The sequence below is a fragment of the Hyperolius riggenbachi genome, chromosome 1, assembly GCF_040937935.1.
Source record: "Hyperolius riggenbachi isolate aHypRig1 chromosome 1, aHypRig1.pri, whole genome shotgun sequence".
Lineage (NCBI taxonomy): Eukaryota > Metazoa > Chordata > Amphibia > Anura > Hyperoliidae > Hyperolius > Hyperolius riggenbachi.
In genome coordinates this window covers 512,845,320-512,860,100 of record NC_090646.1, presented here as the reverse complement: position 1 = coordinate 512,860,100, position 14,781 = coordinate 512,845,320, and the positions used below count along the sequence as shown (strand labels likewise).

Sequence of the window (14,781 nt, the reverse complement as noted above, 5' to 3'; positions counted from 1 at the left end):
AAGTTTATTCCTCACATGTGGAAAGAAAAAAAAAAAAGTCATTAGATATGAACAAGCCCACTGACTTATATTGGTTGGTTGTAAGTTTTAATGCAAATATGTATGCATGATTACAGTGGCGTGTGAACCCTTAGCTTCTGTGCTTAAAGTGAACCTAAAGGCAAGTAAAAAAATGAGATCAACTCACCTGGGGCTTCCCTCAGCCCCCTGCAGCCGATCGGTGCCCTCGCAGCCCTGCTCCAATGGTCCAGGACCCGCCGGCGGACCCAGGAGGCCGCAATAGCAGCATAGGGGGCGATATACAGGCTGGGAACGCGAAGAATCACTCGCGTTCCCATGCCTGTCGGTCGGTGATGGCCGAACCGGAAGTGTTCGCCGGCGGGTCCTGGACCATCGGACAGGGGCTGCGAAGGCACCGATCGGCTGCAGGGGGCTGAGGGAAGCCCCAGGTGAGTTGATCTCATTGTTTTACTTGCCTTTAGGTTCACTTTAAAGCGGGATTGTCACCATAGAAATCAAATTTCAACAGCAACTGGTCTGAGTGTATTAAGTGATAAATATGCTAATCCTGCAATTAAAAACTTTTTCTGCTGTTATGATTTTGAGTTATCACATACTTAAGGAGCACTGGCCCTTAGGTAGTCAGTGCCAAACAGTTGCATGTTGGGGGTACTTTTTATCTACAATATATTTCTCCTCTTCCATTTATTTCCCTGCCTGGCTTCCTATCTGAAATACAATCCCCTGCTCACTTGTGTTTACAAGCAAGGCTGAGGTGACTCAGCGATTGGAGGAGAAAAGAAAAAAAAAGTAGAGGGCAGAAATGAGATCAGGATTTAGCCTAAACTGTGGGCAAAAGACATGGTTCCCACCAGGAACAGAATTCTCTTCATTTACTATATAACATTCACTGAAATCAAAACGTGGACAGTACAAAACATGTGTTATGTAAGTAGATCAAGTATTTATCTACTTATATATGTGTTTTTTCCCCCTGGCTTAGTATGGCTAATCCTACGGCTTTAACATAACAATAGGGGTGTATATGGATGCAAACTAGACTACTTTCTAGGTTAGCCTACTATGATTTTCTAACACCATCAAAAACAAAAAATAGACTAGAATGTCATCTTCTACTGTCACAAAAGTCTAACACAAGCAGAAAACAAGATTTTAGACATTAGGGGACAAAAAAAGAAAAATCGAGTGACTTACGATATAAATTACTGGTACTGATCTCTAAGCCATCAATACGATAGTATCTAGAAGGCCTATGATGTAAGGCAGGCTTTCTCAACCAGGGTTCCTTGAGTACTCCGCAGGGGTTCCCTGGCATTTTCCCCCATGCTGGGGGAAGTATAATAGAGCACTTTAAAATAGTGGATACTGTAAAAAAACAAAAAACACTAAAATTGGGGGGTCAAAATAATAATGAGCACATAAATAAAAAGCACCAGAATAAGGAGACAGTATGATAAGGGACACTGTAATAGGTGGTAGTGAAATAAACAGCCCCACCTATTTTTAAAGTCCATGCCACCTGCAAAATAAATGCAGGGGTTCCTTGAAATTCCAAAAACATTTGCAGGGTTCTTCCAGGTTAAAAAGGTTGAGAAAAACTGATGTAAGGTGTCAAAGGGAACAGGTCTACTGACTACAGTGACTTCAAGTCAAGTCCAGTAAAGCACTGGTTAAAAAGGCAGCATCCTCAGAGTTGAATGCCCTTGTTCAGTCACTGGGGAAATCCTCCTGGCTTTTAGTCTGATCATTTTTATAGTCTGTTCTTCAACCAGTGTCAGTTTCTGCTTCAGTAATCCCCACAAAAGGTACAAGAAGTGACAGCGCCAACATCCGCCTTTCAAAAGTCCTAACACGTCCCCCTATGGGGAGCTGACCTCTGCTCCTTCATCTTTTCTCAGTTAATGCCAAACATCTGATGAAGAATTTCAGTAACAAGTGTCAGAGCTGAAGTCTTCATGAGGATTGCTCTGTAATGCCTCCAATAAGAAGATACTCTGATCCTGCAAGTTATATACCTTCTTTTATTACTGCTCATGTAATGCCTGTTCAAAAATTACAGCACAAGATTACAAAAAAAACACAACAGAAAAGTATTCTACTAAATTATACAATATCACATTTTGTTACACAGAGCCAATTAAAGAGCTTTTCCTCCCACCATGATTGCCATGAAAATATTTAAGCTCTCCCCACAGGGCTGTGGAGTTGAGGAGTTGGAGCAATGTTTGGGTACCTGAAGTCAGAGGTTTCATTAAGGCTAGGTCCACACTAGACCCAGTTGCAGGACGGACACTGCAGTCCGGATCAGGGGAAGTACCCACCGTACTGCAAACTGATGAAAGTGCATCAGTTTTGCATCAGTTTCCGTTCAGGTTTTTCCCAGACAGAAAACGTCTCCATCATTAGCAAGGGCCAATCATAAAGCTCAGGCTATCCGTTTTAACATCCGTTTTTTGCCTGTGGAGCTGGAGATGCGTTTTCTCATTACTTTCACTACCCCTGCGTGTATCCGTGGTCCTGATCCGTTGCGTGAAAATGCAGCAGATCCGGACCTTCCGTTCAGGTTTTGAAAACGGATCCCCGCAAACGCAGATGGATCCGTTTTTTACTTGGGTGAGGCTGGCTGCTATTTTCAACATTAGTATCCGGGACTCCGTTTTTCATCATGTTTGAAAAACGCAGCCATGGATACGTTTCCGGACCTAGTGTGGACTGGCTCTAACTCAAGAGTGGGAGTCGGGTGATTTTTGTACCGACTCCACAGACCTGATTGAATACCATACATACACTCAAAAATAAATTTGTAAAAAAAAAATCTGTTTGTTAAAAAATGTCAGCAACCAAACATATTCTAAAATATCCAAAAGGAGAAGTGCAAGTATACCAAGATCTCCATATACCATCAGTAGTAGTAGTTCATTTTCCTTTGAACCTGTTGGAATATATAGTATATAACTATATACTGTATATTCCAACAGGTTCAAAGAAAAATGAACAATAAAAGATAGAGACATTTGTGAAATATCCCATTACTGAGCACCGTAATAAAACAGCAGTGTGCAGCATTGGGGAGATATGGAAAGAGACCATAAAGACTAATCCAGATACAGCCTAATAGTATGATAGGTATTAAAGGAAAATATTAGGAGAGAGAATAAAATGAGGAAGAAATAAGAGCAAGAAAAAGTAAAGAGAGAAGACAGAATATGATGTGACAGTAAAATAAGATTGGGGGGGTGATGTGGACGAGAGTCTATATCTCTGTGCTTCCAGGAGTCTACCCTACACACGACCTCTGACTCCTAGAGAACACACATCCCTCTACAATACCTGGTCTTCTTCTAGAGAGGGGGCAGGTGCCTCTATCCAAGAAGCCCACATTTTTTGACTTTCTAAGACACTGTATTTTCACAAGGATATTACATTCCAAGTGCATTTTTACATTTGCAAATGTTCACATAATTGTATGCAAATTTTAGCACGGGTCTAGTTTAATTGACGATCATTACATGGGAAACGGATCCGTGGTTCCAAAAAAAAAAAAAAAAAACTGCAGCAATGGTTTATGGGCAGGTTAAAGAGGACCCAAATTAAAAATACAAGATTTCAGGAATAAAATCTATTTTCTAAATTATAATAATAAATAGCAGCCTTTTTTCAGCTGCATGATGACAAATATAAAATATTTTACATTTAGGCTGGTTTCACAGTGGGACGTTACAGGCGCACGTTAGAGCAGCATGTAACGCACCCCAACGCACAGCAATGAAAAGTCAATGGGCTGTTCACAGTGCCCACATTGCGTTACATTGTAACGCAGCACGTCTACATAACGTACTGCATGCAGTACTTTACACGCGGCTAAGCCGCGTTAGACGGTTTGCACATGCTCAGTAGGTTGTTTTTTTTTCATTTTATGGGCGGAGAGGAGGCGGGGAGAGGCCGCTACGTAGCCAGGCACATGGCTACTTATTATTCACTGCACTTGCAGTGTTTACATCCTGGAGCGGCCGCGGATTGGCTGGCGGGACCACGTGATGCGGAGAGCTCCGCTCACGTGGTCTCCGCAGTGCCTCCGACAGAGCAGGCGCACCAAGAGCTGCTTGTAACGCGGCTCTTGGTAGCGTCCTGCTCCAACACCACCAGCCTTATTGGAGGAACCCCTCCCTTCCTTTCATATTGCCGGGACAGAATACAGCAAACTGGTGGAGTAGGAGGTGTCTGGCAAAGGAGGAATTGCTAATGGCTGCCACCTGTATAACCCTAGTTATGCAAAGAGAAGGGTGAAAAGCATGCACTGAAATGCTCATAGCTTTGAAGTGTTTATTTATCTTTGTATGTGTCAGAGTGGTGCAACTAAATATTTTGAATTAAAAAAATGTTTGGTTTGGGTCCGCTTTAACTAGAGTTACTGGGAAAAATGTGTGGCTTGGTTCATGCTTGAATCTGTTTACATTTGAGTATTTACAATAACCATGGAGGATTTGGTCACAGAAACCTGCCAGTATTTACCGTAACTTCTTTAGTCTCCAATGGGGAGATCAATCCGATGTCTTAATATTGGGCCTTTCTACTGTCTCCTCTTCATTACTCTAATGGTTTTCATTCATTGTTCAAATTCAAGTGGGTTGAAATAAAAGCTATTGATAATCGTGGCGTTTTCCATTGTGCAGATAACCGATAGGGCAAAACACTACACTTGTGAATACGCAAGCAGTGGTGGACACCCTTTATCCAGCCTGTTCATTGTGCCAGAGGCGCTATCAAAAAACGTACAGGGCAACACAGAAGATACAGTAATTGGATGTGTATGGGCTAATTCTGGCTGCATTCTGTCACAGTCTAGTAACCCATCTGCCACGGTTATACCATCATGTGCAGGAAAACAACAACAGGGGCTTATGTTATGTAAGTCACATTATTAATGCAGGAAAAATGATGTAGTCTAGATTGCAAAAAAGTTTAGTTTGTGTTTACAGTTTCTATATTTGAAATTCATACCTGCATTAAATGAAAATACTATTGCAGCAGTGACATATGTTTACATCATTATTATTTTTTATTTTTTTTTAAACAAAAGGAAATTTCACTTCCACTGAGTGTAAACTTTGGCTATTCAGATGTAGGATGTAAATGTATAATCTGCTGAGCATAGAGTGTAGAATCCAGTATAATTACATCCAGATGCTGCAGCTGCTGATGCATGCATACAAGCCTCTGTTATATTCTGTACAATATGCTTGTTTACAAGGAACAATGCCTAAACAACATAACCCTAACCAGATTTACTATATATATAAAAAAAAATGTGTTTGAGGAACAGGGTTGCTTTCAGTATCACTGTATTGTGAATCCAATAGGAATAGAATGACTTATAACAGTATAATCTCGTTATACTAAACTATGATAAAGTAAACCTTTGGGTATAGTAAACTACATCTCCAGGTCCTGGCCAACCTCCATTATAAGCCTATGGGAACAACGCCTGGTATAGTAAACTCTGATATAATAAAACATCTGTTATAGTAAACATGTTTTTACCCCCTATGTGACGATTACTGTGGATATAGTAAACAGTGGGCAGCACACGCGTCATATGTCAGTATGAAACCCATGGCCGGCTGCTCAGTTTAGGCTTTTTACAAGTGAGTTGATGCCTGGTAAGAAGAACGACACCAGCGCTGAATATACAATACTGTACAAATAAGCAACCTGGAGAAAATGAGGAATAAACAATGAATGTAAACAAAAGAGGATGCAGTGTTACCTCTTCCACTTTGCAATCACTGATAAAAGTATTGTCACAGTCCTACCACGGGATTGTATACATTCCCAAGTATCTTTTCCCTTGTTAGCGATTGGCCCTACTGGTAGCGCGTGGAGCGCAGTACAGGCTACTTTCACTTGTACTGCAGATCAAAGCGAGCAAAACTAAGGAGAAAGGAGAGTAGTTTGCCAAGTCCCACCCACGGAGGTTTCGGAGGTTTCAGAGCCACTCAAAGGAAGTGAGTGGCTACCTCTATACAGCGACGGCAGCCATGGATACTAGTATTTTGTCCAGCCTGGCTATGCAACCCTAAGGCTGTTTTCACAGTGAGACGTCACAGGCGCACGTTAGTGCAGCCTGTATCGCAGCCCACCGCACAGTAATGAAAAATCAATGGACTGTTCACAGTGCCCACGTTGCGTTACATTGTAACGCAGGACGTCCGTTGAATGTGCTGCATGCTACGGCGTTATGCGTTAGACTGTGCACACATGCTCAGTAGTGTTGAAGGAGGAGGTCTTCCCTCCTCCTCCTCGGCCAGCCACATGGCTAATTAATATTCACTGCACGGTGTGACGTGCAGTGTTTACTTCCTGGAGCGCCGCTCTGTGCGGCGATTGGCTGGCGGGACCACGTGATGCTGCATGCGTCCAAAGGTACGCATCGCGGCATCACGGACGCCAGAGTGAGCTGCACAACGCGGCTCACTCTGACGTCCACATCTAAGAGCACCAGGCGTTGCATTAGGGGCACGTTATGCGACCATAACGTCCCCTAAAATGCAGCGTCTTGGTGTGTAAGTAGCCTAAAGGTATACTTAAACTTGTAGTCCACCAAATGTGCAAATGTTTGTACTGTATCTCCAATGGGAGGACAGAGTTGGTCCTTTTCAGCAGAGAATGTACCAGGGCATGTTGGGCCATTTATAGTACAATTTCTGATACAGTAAACTTCTGATATAGTAAACCACTTTTCCTGGTCCCTTGGAGTTTACTAAAATGAGATTATACAGTAATCATTTCTGGGTTTTTTTGGCCCTTCAAACCTTATCAGCAAAACCTCTGAACAGTGAGCAGGCATTATTATTTAGTATTTATATAGCAACGACATCTTCTGCAGCGCTGTACAGTGTATATTGTCTTGTCACTACCTGTCCCTTAGAGAGGCTCAAAATCTTATCCCTACAGGTGTGGTATTAAGTATTAGTTATTTAGTCAGCATTGTAACAAATGGCTGTAAATCAGTAAGAAAGATAATTAGGGAACAGATCACTCGACAGTTCCAAAACAACCTCTGAGGTTCAACAGACTTTGCTTTGGAAAATATTTATTTGATGTATTTTTGCCTGAGGTAGAAAAAACGCCCTTTGGCAGTGGCAGATCAATTAATATGAGGCAAAGACAGACTAACTTTTCAGGGGGCAGAAGAAAGAGGTTTCAAACAGAATAAAGAGTGAGGAAACGGAGAGTCTGGCAATGAACTATGGTAACTATTAGAAGGCGGGGATCGATTTATTTAATGTTTTACTAAATTCCTCTTTACAGGAAACCTCAGATGACAGAGTTAAGGAAGCTGACATTGCCCATGTTCTTTTCTGAAGACATATGGTAATTTGCAGGGCCATTATACTGACTCAGAGGTTTCACTACTGAGGCCATTGGATTAGAATGACAGCCAAGAAAGAAGCATTATTAGATGGAGGTCGGCAACAGCAGCCTCTCTTTCCTTTAGCAGTCGTGTTCTTTAAGGTGGCCACTAATGATACAATTTTTTTCATCCAATCTTACAATTTCTATGTAATATAAGGTAACTGCCTAGAATATACATTCAATATATCCACTCAGTTTACCCTTATACTACATAGATTTGGTAAAATTGGATGAAAAGATTGGATCGTTAGTGGTCAGCTTTATTGTGCCCATACAAGGTACAATAGAAACCTTCGATTTTCCCGTTTATTCTATTACTATCTTATTTTTGATCAAGAAAAATAAAAACATGTTTCAATAAAAATCTGATCAAACACGTTGGAAAAATTATATTTATATTTGATCTAACCGAATAATTGAACTAAAAAATGTTTTTAATCGAAAAAAAACAAATGAAAAAATTGTACCATGTATGGGCACCATTATGGGGATTTCCAGGCCAAACACGCAAGAGACAACTAGAACACAATAAATGTATCTGGTGCCTCCGATATTCAGTCTGGAACTGAGAAAGTGTTGGGCTATGTTCCCCGTGTGTCCACTAATAGGCTGATTCCCTGCCACAGTTATTTATTTTTTATATTTAAGTATTTATATAGCGCCAACATATTACATAGCGTTGTACAGAGTATATATTATCTTGTCACTAACTGTCCCTCAGAGGGGCTTACAATGCTAATTCCTGCCATAGTCATGTGTCTATGTTTGTATCGTGTAGTTTATGTATCATAGTCTAGGGCCAATTTAGGGGGAAGCCAATTAACATATCTGTATGTTTTTGGGAAGTTGGAGGAAACTGCAGTGCCCGGAGGAATCCCACGCAGACACGGGGAGAACATACAAACCCCTTGCAGATGTTGACATGGCTGGGATTTGAACTGGTGACCCAGCGTTGCAAGGCGAGAGCGCTAACCACTACGTCACCATGTCAGTTAGCTCCACAGATAGTAAATAAGCAGGCCCATATATCTCCATGACTAATTAATACACAGTCCCAACAACAGCACTTAATAAGAGGTACCTAGTAGAGCACTACAATACATTATCAGAAGTCCATCAATTTATTATTATTATTATTATTATTATTATTAGAGTTCATCTTGCCAAAACGATTCTTAAAGGACAACTGACGCAAGAGGGATATGGAGGCTGCCATATTTATTTCCTTTTAATACCAGTTGCATGGCTGTCCTGCTGATCATCTACAAAACATGTAGCCATAGACCCTGAACAAGCATGCAGCAGATCAGGCGTTTCTGATATTATTGTCAGATCTGGCAAGATTAGCTGCATGCTTATTTCTAGTGTGATTCAGACACTACTGCAGCCAAATAGATCAGCAGGGCTGCCAGGCAACTGGTATTATTTAAAAGAAAAAAAATAGGGCTGCCTCCATATTCTTCTCACTTCAGGTGTCCTTTAGTGCTAAGCTAAGAAATGAAAACAACAACTGCACTTTCACACAAAGTGTAAAGCATGCTGCTACACTTCCATGAGTCAAATATCCTCAAAAACAACTGCTGACATAAATCGTGTGTATTTTTATTACATCTACAATTCATACAAATGGATCTAAAAATGCTCAGTGTCTTTGCTCTTTAGCCTATATTGTCATCCAGATGCAACGTCTTTTGATAGTAATAACAATAACAGTTCTATAGCGCTTTTCTCCCATAGGACTCAAAGCGCTAGGCTCCTATAGTTGGTAGTAGAATAGTTGGTAGTAGAATGAAGTATTCGCCCAACAAAAATATTTCTGCAAATGCCAAAATGAACAGGTGGATTTTCAGTCTGGATTTAAATAACATCCAGAGATTGAGCTGGGGGGGGGGGTGATGAGGTGCTTGATCTTTACCATGTTCTTCAGGTAGTAGGATGATTTCACCACAGTAGAGATGTGAGTTCTGAAGTTTAAATCCCCATCAGTTAGAACTCCCAGGCTACGCACATGATCAGAGCTGCGCAGATCCGTGCCTCCTATTCCCAGTGGTGAAGACTGCAAGTTAAGTTGTTTTGTTGTCCTGCGCTGCCCTCCGATCAGGAGGACTTCAGTTTTATCTGCATTTAGTCTCGGCCAGTTGTCACTCATCCAATGCTGTAGTTCACCTAACTAGGCATTTATAGTTAGAGTTGGGTCTGTCACACCAGGCTTGAAGGAAATATATAATTAGGTGGCGTCAGCATAGCAGTGGTATGTCACGCCATGTTTTTGGATTTGTTTTCCAAGCGGTAACATGTAAATCGTGAAAAGTGGGGAGAAACGATGGAGCCCTGGGGCACCCCATACTTAAGTGGTACAGAGGTGGACAGGAAGGGCCTCATAGACACTTTTTGGGTTCTACAATCAGAGGTGCGCTGAGCCCCCCCCTGCATATACACCAAAAGCAAGGCTGCTAAGTGGGAGTAGCTGACCAAAAATGAATTATATTAGTACATAGCAAAGAAATGAACAGCGCTACTTAAAAACAGATAAGTGCCTACCTGCAAGAGAGTGCATGCCCCACTTGTGGGATAAAATACACACCTAGCATACACATAACCTGTCTACCACTGGAGGATGTTGGTTTCCTGTAACAGCTTGCATGCAACTTGTTAACCTCCCCGGCGTTCTATTGAGATCGCCAGGGAGGCTGCGGGAGGGTTTTTTTTTAATAAAAAAAAAACTATTTCATGCAGCCAACTGAAAGTTGGCTGCATGAAAGCCCACTAGAGGGCGCTCCGGAGGCGTTCTTCCGATCGCCTCCGGCGCCCAGAATAAACAAGGAAGGCCGCAATGAGCGGCCTTCCTTGTTTTGCTTAGATCGTCGCCATAGCGACGAGCGGAGTGACGTCATGGACGTCAGCCGACGTCCTGACGTCAGCCGCCTCCGATCCAGCCCTTAGCGCTGGCCGGAACTTTTTGTTCCGGCTGCGCAGGGCTCAGGCGGCTAGGGGGGCCCTCTTTCGCCGCTGCTCGCGGCGAATCGCCGCAGAGCGGCGGCGATCAGGCAGCACACGCGGCTGGCAAAGTGCCGGCTGCGTGTGCTGCACTTTATTTGAAGAAAATCGGCCCAGCAGGGCCTGAGCGGCAGCCTCCGGCGGTGATGGACGAGCTGAGCTCGTCCATACCGCTCAGGAGGTTAAGTACTCGTCCCTCCCACTGTGGAGAAGTCATCCCCCTATGGGTAGCATACACATAACCTGTCTACCACCTGTCCATCAGCGCATCACCAGGCTGGGGGGGCTCAGCGCACCTCTGATTGTAGGCCATTCGTAAGCGGCCTGGTGATGCGCTGATCCACCTTTTGCGCAATTTTCAATTTTCGATTTCACTTGGTAGCGCACCCAGGCTATGCATATGCATAGGTTAGGATTTAGTTAGTGTTAGGTCCCCTCCCATAGGGGATGACGTCTCTGCAGTGGGAGGGATGAGTACTTAACAAGTTGCATGCAAGCTGTTACAGGAAACCAACACCCTCCAGTGGTAGACAGGTTATGTGTATGCTAGGTGTGTATTTTATCCCACAAGTGGGGCTTGCATTCTCTTGCAGGTAGGTACTTATCTGTTTTTAAATAGCGCTGTTCATTTCTTTGCTATGTACTTTTTGGGTTCTGCCACTCAAGAAGGATTATAACCACTGAAGAACTATGCCATCAATACCGCAGTATTCCTGTAGCCTGCTTATCAAGATGTCATGGTCAACTGTATCAAAGGCTGCAGAAAGGTCTAGCAGTATTAGGATGGGGCACTCTTTTCTGTCTCTTGCAGATTTGGACCAGGGTAGTTTCACTGCTGTGACATTTCCTGAAGCCAGAATGGAATGGGTCATAACTGTTGTTTTGTACAATTCTGGCTTCTAGCTGGAGGTATACAGCTTTTTCAATTCCCTTCCCCAGAAAGGGAAGGTTAGAGACAGGTTTGTAGGACACCATATAACTGTGGAGAGACAGCAAAAAGTCCTGAAGTCTGGACATATATCATGCGGACGCGGCTATTGGCCAGTGCTGTAAAAAGTCCACTGTGTCCCCACGTAAGTTCATGTGTTTCCACCTACATGGCTTTGTTTTTTCCTCTATTATATATCAACCATTATATATCAACCTCTGGCCCTGTTGTGACCAATAGGAAAACGTATGAAGCGAATCCAAAGGTCGAAGAGTTCTGTAGTAAAATGACTCCATAGGAGTCACAAGCGTACTGCAAATATTACATTTGCACAGAGGGCTATGACTGTGTTGCATCAGCAGAACACAAGGATGTGTAGAACAATGCAAACAATATCTAGCACTATTTAGCCTGCCTTGAAGGATATACGACTGTGCCCCCTCCTCCCATCCTCTGGAGAACAGCCAGGACCGGTAAAAGTATTGCGTAAGCGTCATGACAGAGAATGCAAGGAGCACAAGCAATAAATGGGGCAAAGGTTCCATGGAAAATATAATGCATGTAAGCTAGCCGTAGTCTGGTAACAGCACTGTACATATGTTCTGTGTTATCTGCTCAGTAACATTACTTCACTCACAACTGCCTATACATACTTGTCCAAATATAGAATGCAGGTAATAAGCATCCATCCATCCACATTAGACAGAAAATCCCAGTTGCCTTCCGAGCTCCATCAGCTGTATTTTTAAAGCCTTCTCAAGAATGCGAAAAAGGCAGGCAATTCTCATTTATCTGAAAAATGTGCAATATGAAAAATGTAAGGGTGACACAGCACCTAGCACAGTTGCCCCATGGAGCTGCCTAAACCACCCACCTAGCATGGCTCACAGTAATATAAGCATGTAGGGCTTTAATGTAGATGGTCAGTGGGTTTAGTTGTGAGGTGGCAGAAAACTGTGCCCTCTCTGTGTGGAGAAGCCATCAACCATCCCTTTTTCTTTGTCGCTGGCAGGGGAATGTATTGCCCACTTTTCTGTGTGTTTGTGAAGCAAAAACTTTAGACTGTGGTGCTCGGAAGCAAATTTGTTTATGTATGGCAAACTCTGCAGTCAGTCTTACTGTAGCTTATATATTCTAGCAGCTGCCCAACATCTGCATGGCTGCAGTAGGTCAGGACAGGTGCACTGCGCAAGGGCAGTGGTGATGCACTCCTCATAGGAACTACTATAAAGTATACTATAGTTCTGAAGAGCTGTTCAGCCAAGGAAGTCAAATCACTTTACCAGTGGACAGCGATGGAATGAAGAACCGGGCAGAGAATGAGAAGGCTCTATACTAGCCAGAGCCTTCCTTCTAATCCGGTATCAAACTTGAAATGAGTTCCTTAAACCACTTATGTGCACAAATAGAAGATTTAGAAACATTAAGTTTGCATCAATTAGTGCAAATAGGATGTATAAAAAAAAATATGCATTCTGCCGAAATGCACGTGCACCATGGGAGCGTGCGCAAGTATGCACCCATTTAACCCCTCGATGGATGATGTTAAAGGACCACAATGGTGAAAATGTTTAAATATAAAAGTGTATGTATACACAGAAGATGTCCCAGAGTAAAATGCATTTTAAATTAATTTTATCCTAGATTGCTGTTATTTACAGGAAGAAGTATTAATCTGTTTTGGACTAGATCAGTGATCTGCATACTTGGCTCTCCAGCTGTTAAGGAACTACAAGTTCCACAATGCATTTGCCTTTATGAATCACGACTGTGGCTGTAAGACTCCTGCAATGCATTGTGGGACTTGTAGTTCCTTAACAGCTGGAGGGCCAAGTTTGCAGGTCACTGGATTAGTTCATCCCATGGGGGATTCTCATATTTGTTCATTTCCAAAAGCACTTCCTGGATGACAGTGGCACAGCATAATGAAAGAATAGCAGCACTCAAGCAGGCAGGCTGTCTGACTTCTCTGCATAGGTCTTTTCCACAGAATGTCTTTAAAGAGAATAAAGGCCAGTACCCACTACGTGATTTTTCCAACAGTTTTTCCAACAACCAGCGATTTTTGACCGACGAGCAATCGTTTACGTGATCTTGTGAAGCATGTACAGCCGCCCAATTACGCAAATGACGCTTAGCGACGTGCGGCAATAACAACTATCACTTCAGATCTGATCTTTAAGATCCCTGACAACTCCCATGCAAAGTACCGTGATTGCTTGAACACTCATTCTCGCGCCTGTTGTGTTCCGTCACGTACACCCACCGCCAGGCAGATGGATTGGGGAGCACTCGTCGCCGTGGTACATCGCTGGGATCCTTCTTCCTGGGTTGCGAGGTAAGTATTCAAGCTTAAGGGTAACTTGGAGAATCCCCCATTAAAAGATGTACTAGTCCAAAACCGGTCAGGATAATATAATAGCTACTGCAAGTGACGTAGGAAAGTTAATTTATAGTTAATTTTCCACTAGAACTGATGACACCACACTGACAGTTTCCATTTTAGAAATGTATTTTCCTGATGTGCTGACTTGCCTTGGTTGGAGGTACCAACAATAATATGTGTTCTGCCTGGAAAAATCAATGAAAATAAATAGAAAACATAATAACTTATTGTACAGGAATAAACCTCATACATTTCCGTAGCACTGATCACATTAATATGCCCCATGAGAGATGAATAGGAACACATACACTATACTCTCCCTGTAGTAGTAACACCATCAGTGCTGAGCTCCTCTATATGAAATCACTGCATGCCCATCACACACCAGTATAGCTTCTACATGAACTACCAGCTAAGTCTGTAATGGTTAAATGCAGCTTCTAAAGCACCTATTGTAATGGCCTCTGGAGTCTTTGCATGACATTAGCGCGTATCACAGGAACCCGGCCTCATAAAACAATTCATTAGAGGCAAGTGTAAAAGATTACATGTTCATATTAACGGTCTATTAATTCAGAGCCACACAAGCATCCTGCAGAGGTGAGGAATGCTGAAAGCCATTCCTGGTACTATACACACTAAAGAGCCCAACGTACAGAGCTCATTATAGCTTCCTAGTAATTGCATAACTTTATGCTTCCACATTTATGATCGCTGTGTAATAAACATTCACATTGTCCTGTGATTTATTTCAAGGAAGGTGTACCCCTGCTTCAAACAACTCAGCCAAAGAGGTCTGTCAGAAAAACCTGCTTGTTATAAATATGCTCAAATCCACTTTAGGGAAAAGCATGTCCAATTCAGCGGCTTTCCACTAAGCTCGGAAAAGTGTCAAATGTCTGCATAACGTACTGTGCAGCACTGCTCTACAGCCTTCCTGGGGCCTAAAAGCAACAGCTGGGAGAACCGTTCTGCTTTCCACCAGGGTTATGACCACATGTTTATCTGCTGCTGAAACTCTTGGCTCTACGCT

At 42.7% G+C, this 14,781-nt stretch overlaps 1 protein-coding gene across 15 annotated transcripts in view; it reads right to left on the bottom strand.

Annotated features, from left to right (window-relative positions):
- The window catches only part of NCOR2 (nuclear receptor corepressor 2), a 641,335-nt gene that overhangs the window by 613,188 nt on the left and 13,366 nt on the right, over window positions 1–14,781 (bottom strand). The window contains exon 1 of one of the 15 annotated variants that reach the window (XM_068243924.1): window positions 1,216–1,235. The exons of the other annotated variants lie outside the window; for them this stretch is intronic. The gene's annotated coding sequence lies outside the window, so the exon portion shown is untranslated. Of the gene's footprint in view, window positions 1–1,215; window positions 1,236–14,781 lie in introns of those variants that run through there. 15 annotated transcript variants of the gene reach the window in all.